The sequence below is a fragment of the Pinus tabuliformis genome, chromosome 8, assembly GCF_031772625.1.
Source record: "Pinus tabuliformis cultivar Carrire ecotype Pingquan chromosome 8, CPIR1, whole genome shotgun sequence".
NCBI classification, from domain to species: Eukaryota; Viridiplantae; Streptophyta; class Pinopsida; order Pinales; family Pinaceae; genus Pinus; species Pinus tabuliformis.
In genome coordinates, this window is record NC_142294.1 from 676,304,036 (window position 1) to 676,311,443 (window position 7,408).

General features: G+C 32.7%; 1 long non-coding RNA gene across 1 annotated transcript; it reads left to right on the forward strand.

Annotated features, from left to right (window-relative positions):
- Positions 1 to 5,169: 5,169 nt before the first annotated feature.
- On the forward strand, positions 5,170 to 6,367 carry LOC149237382 (uncharacterized). The gene is made up of 2 exons (XR_016245258.1): positions 5,170 to 5,908; positions 5,947 to 6,367. It is a non-coding gene; the product is annotated as an uncharacterized LOC149237382 (long non-coding RNA).
- The last annotated feature ends 1,041 nt before the right edge of the window (positions 6,368 to 7,408 follow it).

Sequence of the window (7,408 nt, forward strand, 5' to 3'; positions counted from 1 at the left end):
GATCAATAAGTTCATCTATACCTTGTGTTTTAAAGTTTCCTTGTTTAAAATATCATCTATGTTTCACCTCTGAATGATAAATGAAAAAGAATAACTCAGAATTTGCTTAATTGCACTCTGTTTTCAATCATTATTATTCTCAATGTTTTCTTCTGAACTAGTATAAACAACGAATTCTTGATTGCTCCTGTTTCCTAGTTTTTCATTTTAATCATTTAGTGAAGAATTCTTAATTGCTCTTTACTGATGGTTAGTCATATTCTACTCATTTAAAGTATGTTAAAGGATTCTTAGTTGCCCTTTAACCCTTTAAGCCCATTCCATCTTTCAGTCTCTAATTGTTCCCTGTTTGACTACCTTGCTCTGTTAAACCATCCTTTGTGAAGAAACCAATTCCAGTTAAGCCATTTTCTTTGACTCCATCAGCCCAATGGACTAAGCTACTCAGTCTTACCCCTTTGCTATTGAATCTCACCACCCAAACTCAAACAAAACCCCCAAACTTCACAACTAGCCTAATATCTTTTAAAAACCAAGCTAAATCATAAAGAGAGAGCCCTCTCTAAGTACAGATTGGCTAGAATCTGTACTTAAAAGTTGGTTTGTGGTTACCTCGGACCCCTTTCCTCTTCCCAACAACTTCTAGGAAAATCTGAGTGCCAACAGACTTCATGTTTGATTTTCTCCAACTAATTAACTCAAGATGAATTAATTAATTATTTTACAAACAGCTGCTAAGATCAAATTCGAATTTTACTTCTCAACTTTAGTTCAGGGACTAACTAAAATTGGAATCCATCCCGAAATGCTATTTATAGCAATGTTGTTTTTAGCACTTCCATTTTTCATTCCTTGTTCTATTTATAGAAATGCTATTTTTAGCATTTCTTGTTGCTATTTCCAACAAAAACCTTCAGTAAGGAGTGCAAGTGTAGAGGAACTAACTACAACCATGCAAAGGTTGCATAAGAAAATCATAGTGGAAATTACAAGTCAACAACCAAAGATACAAATAAAAGGCATATCGAAAGAGAATATAAGTTAATTTTGAAGTTGGAGATATGGTTTCTCCACATCTAAGAAAAGAGATTTCCAAATAATGAATATAATAAATTGAAAAAAAAAAGATAGGTCCCTACAAGATCCTAAGAATAATTTTCTGTAAATACTTATGAAATTGAACTACCAACTAAAATTAGGATTTCATCAATATCCAATGTTGTTGATTTATACCCTTAAAAGGAACCTAAAGTCAAGAAGCAAGATGGTCAAGAGAAAGTTTAGTGGAAAACTTAGCTACTTACAACCAAGAAATTGCAAATGGAAAGGATCCTTGACTAGAAGGTTGTCAAAAGCACCAGAAAGGACTACTGTGAGTACTTAGTTATGTGGAAAGTCCTCCCATCTAAAGATGCAACTAGGATGAGTGTTAAAGGTATCTAACAACATGGTATGAAAGTTGAAGACCTCATGGGCAAGATCCCATGAAACCCTTTGGTTCTACGCGAGTCTGATGTAGGAGCACTAGGGCAAGCAAATTTCATTTCCACATGGTTAGTTTGTTTTCTTTGTAATTATGTGGTTATGATATGCATAGGAATTTGTGTTTGTTAGGTTATTAAGCTGAAGTTTCCTTATGGAACATATGTAAATATTCCACTTACACTCGTGGCATTTAAGCTTCTAGAATAGGGGCATATGTAGGAATATTCGAAGGATATTAGTTATGACTCCAATTTGTCTCATGGAGATACTTTGTTAGGGATGAGAGATATAAATCAAGAAGCGAGATATGATGTTTAGAGAACTCTCTCAGGCTTGTAAAATGCCACTCTATCTATGCAATTCCCTTCAATACAAATTATTAAAAAATGATTTTTGTGTTTATTTTTATGTTTAAGTCTATATTTCCTTTACGTTTGAAAAGGTCTAGGCGATGGTTGAATTGGTGTCAACCTAACTTTTTCCTAAACTAACAATGCTATGAAAATATTGCTAAGAGTTCGAAGGATGGTTAGAGTTGAGATGACCAGGAGACTCATTGTGGTCGAAAACCTACATACCTGGCTGCACACTAAACCAAATCACCTGTGAAGGTATTAGGCTCAAGTTAAAAGGTGGGTTTGAGTTTCGGGGGAGAATACCAACAATTTTTGGTGTAGGGCAGAGTGCCCACCCTACCCTCTTTAAGCAATGATAGACCATGGGGCCCTTTGGGTGAAGCAGGTTTGTGGATCAAATCCTCGCTGAGTTCCTATCGCACCCCCATTTCTTGATAGAAACATGGTTTAATATGGTCCCACAACACAATTTTCAAGATCAAACCCGTCCCCCTCACCCCCCTCATTAAACAATGATCAACAAAGGGGGATGAGGGTGGCATTGGACTGTTAAACTAGATTGCCATGCAATCACGCTTGTTAAACTAATTAAGCACTAACGAGAGGCCACGTTCGCTCAAAGAGTTGGGTCCCATGGAAGAATCATGGGAAGCACAGGCAAACATGGTGAGCACTAAGGCGTCGCAGACCCAGATATAGAAAAATGATCTCACTACAACGTTTGTACATTCAACTCTCATTCATTTCTTTAATAAGATTGAATGAGATTGTTGCATCACATTTATGCAAAACACTTTATGAAATCCTTTTGGTATTAGGTGAAAAGCACTCTAATTTCAATTTAAAAACTATTTGGTTTTAGTTTACATTTTATCATTCTCTTAATTTTCTCTATTTTAAATTATGTTGGTTAAACACAACAAAAATAAATAAAGTAAATGTTAATAAATTTATTAAATATTATATAAATAAGAAAAGACAAAACCATCCAATAATAAATCTTTGATACCTAAATCATCTTTATACTCTTGTTTCTACCCAACAAAGGGATACTCTAGCATTTCGAAGCATTCTTAACTGGCCAGATCAGTTAGAAAATAAACTTTTACAATATAGCAAGAGTTAATGAAGATTGAAGCGCAGAACCCTTCTTAGAGTAGAAAAAATCACTAAAATATTTTTATATTTTGGATCTTTTGTATGGTAAGCTACAGTAAAGAAGATGCGAATAAAGTCCGTGAATTTTATCAACACAGTCAATTTGGGGGCAAAGCTTTAATATAACACCATTTCTATTTTGGATATATATATATAATTTTCCTCCCATTACTTTAAATTCAAATTCCATTAAAAGAACTTGTAGGAAAAAATATATATAAATATACTCGGTAACTCTTATCAGGGTAAATGGAATAAATTAAAGAAATATATATATATATATATATATATATATATATATTAATTTTAGTTTATATTTAGTTTTAAATTTAATTATTATGTATTTTTTGTTTTACATTTGAAGTATACTAGATAATTTTTAGTAAAATTATGAATTTAAATTTTAAAATACAATTTTGCATCCTAAATTTTTGAGACATTTTATATATATTTTTCTGTTTTACGTTTGAAGCAGTCCAGATATTTTTTTGTAAGATTATGAATTTAAATTGTTTAAAATATATTTTTGTAGTGTATAAATAAATTCAGCACTCTAACAAATTTGGAACATTTGGATTCTACAAATTATATCATTGAATTTTAAAATTACAAAAAAATTGTACCCGATTTCAACCAAAATATACAAAGAATTATTGAGAAATAAACAAAAATATCTAACAATTATAATACTGCTATTTTTTTAAATTCTATTTTTGTTTGGGAAAACATGAAGTAATCTAAGTATCATAATATATATATATATTTTTTTTTTTTTTGGGAAAACATGGTTTAAGCTGTTTCACTGCCACATAAATTGTCCTAGATACTTATTGATCTGATGACACTTTATCCTAATTTAATTGTGAATTTAAATTATGGTAATTTAATTGTGAATTTTAAATTATAGAAAAAATTAAAAAACAATGACGTGTTAGACTTATTTTGTTGTCTTCATTAGACCTAATCACATGTGACATGATTGCTCTTGAATATTATTTATTAGTCACTCTACAAAATAATCACAAGTTATGACTTATTTTGTTGTCTTCATTAAACATAATTGCATGTGTAATGATTGCTGTTAAATAATATTTATGAATTACTTTACAAAATAACCAGAAGTAATAACTATCTCTAAATAATAACAAGTGATAACTTTCTCTGACAACTGAATAAAAAATATTTGTGATAAAAAATAATATTAAATTAATTTTAAATAATTTTAAATAAAATAAAATTAACCCTAATTTAAGAGCATCCTGCACTTAACCAAGTCTCATTCAAATTACACTCAACTCACTTAAATCTTAATGAGATAACCACAATATCAGATTTACCAAACCAAAAAGAACAAAACAACAAAAAGACAACAACAGCAATGTCAGATGGGAAGGGTAACTACTCTCAGGTCTTAATTATAATTATAGTCCCACAATGTCTGTTGGTAAGTTTAAAACCCCATGGGAAGGCTAACTACTCTCAGGTCTTAATTATAATTATAGTCCCACAATGTCTGTTGGTACGTTTAAAACCCCACCTCCTCTGCTCCCGAGAGAATCAAAGCTGGTGAAAATTCAGTCTAACTACTTTACGAAAAGCTAAAGGTAAAGTTATTTATTCCACCTGAAGACAGTTATGGCGTTGTCTACAAGGTAAGTTTAAAACCCCACCTACTCTACTCCTGAGAGAATGAAAGCTAGTGAAAATTCAGTCTAACTACTTTACAAAAAGCTAAAGGTAAAGTTATTCCACCTGAAGACAAAGTTATGGCGTTGTCTACAAAAGCTAAAGGTAAAGTTATTAAAGTTATTCCACCTGAAGACAAAGTTCTGGTGTTGTCCATGGAGAAAGGATTTTTTTTTTTGAAATTTAGTTATTTTTAAGTTAAAATATTTGATTATAAGAGTGTTTAGATCCATATTTTATGAGTAGCAATATATTCAACATTATAAAAATACTAAAATTTAATCACTAAATTTTTTCAAAATATCTGCTTAATCTTAACAAAATCTTTATAATATTTTTTATTTTTTCTCACAAAATTGTGGATATGTTAGACTATGCTTAAAGTTATTCGTGTCCATTCAGCATAACAAGGGCTAAAATTCCATGTAAGGGCGTTATATTATGGTGGATAGCAGCAGAGCCACAGAGGTCAGGAGATGAAGAGATGAGCATGAAACATGGTAGAAGCCTTGTTAAATATCAATTTCCTTCCGCACTCTCTATCTGAATCCATATACATTGGAAGATTAAAGCACCAAGGATGGGTCCCAACTGCCAAATATCGATTCTCTGGTATTTTACTGCCCTCCTCCTCAATGTTTCGCTATACCTTCAATGCAACGATTTCCATCTCCTTGTGTTCAGATTGTGTGGATAAAAGATGTCACTCAGGTCATTACTGTATTTTCATGAACATCACAAGACGGTTTGGCCTTGGAGTTATAGCCGTTTTGAGTGGAATGAGAGGAGTGGGGAAGAATCTCGCTGTCCAATGTCGTAAGAAAAGAGAAAATTCCACTGCTACGTATTGCTCTGCGTTGCTAGCTAATCACGCCGGTTGGGGGGCTTATGCAATGCCCAATGGGTGGTCGTTATTTACCACCGACTGCGTCATTTCCTGGGCCGGATGTTGAGGAGAGCGCGTTGCCTTGTGACTTGGAAGTCAGATGAAAGATCTGAGACGATCCGATGTTTTTACATGGGATTTGATTTTCCAGCTAATAAAAGGGATCAAGGAAACATGTTGTGGGAAGCGTACTTTCTGGAAAAGTGGGGTGGAGAACTTGAAGCTTTGCAGGGGAATCTATTTAAACAAAATTAGTATCGGTGGTGAGAGGCAACATATAGCAGTTATGGGTGGAAGAGGTGCAAAAATCTACAGCGAAGTTACATGGGTGGAGGAGGTGCAAATATCTACAGGGAAGGTACATGGGTGGAGGAGGTGCAAATATCTACAGGGAAGGTACATGGGTGGAGGTGCAAAATCTTACCAGAAAAGTGTAACTAGTAAATCCCAAGGAAGTGCAGGGAGAACTTGAACCCTTGCAACTGATTAGATTTAATGGTTATCAGGTGGGATATATGGACAATTACAGGTGAAAGGTGCAAAAACCTATCAGGAATGTATAACAGTGGTATGTATAGAAACAAAAAGGGCAAAGCTGAGAGACAGCCCAAGCAGAGGCAGAGAAAGTTGCATAGCTACTTGCAACATGTTGCTCTTTGCATCGACCTTCCATTTTTGTCCAGGTTGCATGTTATATTCGAAACATTATTTCCATTTTATGTTTATAGGTGTGTTTCTACATGCAGCTTTTATTGTCATGTATAATGATCATTGAATTAAAATCTCAATTTTTTTTTACTGATGAATACTTCCATTAATAACAGCTTCGTAATCTCATTTGGAGCATGATTTTTTTTCTCAAAAGTCTTTCACATTTAAAATTGCAATTTTTCTAAAATAAAATTACAATTTTTTTTAAATAAAATTGTTAATTTAAATGATTTAAAATGTATTTTTTAAATATATAAATATATTAGTCTCTAAAAAAATTTAAAATATTTGATTTCTGAAATTTAAAATTACAAGAAATTCTCATTTTATTTCAATTAAAATTAAATAAAAAAATTGTAAAAAATGAAAACATATAAAGATAGAGACTTATCTCAGACTAATGGAATAGAGAAAACCCCACTCACTTTGCCATGGTTATCTTTCAACTCAATTCATTATTATTGTTAATTTAATTTGATTGTAAATTATAATTACATAAAATTTAAAATATATTTTGTGTTAGATTTATTTAAATTAATTTTAGATAATTAATTTAATTATGAATTTGGGTGTATAGGAAAATCCAGGTGAAATCAATTTAACCCTAATTTGAGCGCTGCCTCCAATAAACCAAATCTACACTCGGATCTGAATTATTATAGACCCACAAGCTGAGAAGGGATGTTTAAAACCGCACCAACTTTTCGAGAGAATCAAAGTTCGTGAAAGTTCAGTGTCACGACCCTGTAAGAGATAAAGGTAAAGTTATTCCGTAAAGAGATAAGGTTATTCGTGTTCATTCGGCATGAGAAGGGCTAATGTTCCGTGTGCGGCCATTACATTATACTGGATAGCATTGGAGCCAGAGAGGTGAGGAGAGGAAGAGGTGAGCATGAGCAGAAAGTAAAAGGAAACATGGTAGAAGCTTTGTTAAATATCAATTGCCTTCTACGCTGTCTCTCTCAAAACCAGACGGAGGATTAAAGGATCGAGGATCAGTCTGAACTAGCAAGTATCGATTCTCTGGTATTTTACTCCCCTCGCTCTCTTCGATGTTCGATGCAATGATTTCCATCTCCTTGTGTTCAGATTGTGTGCATACAACATGTCATTCATGTCATTACTG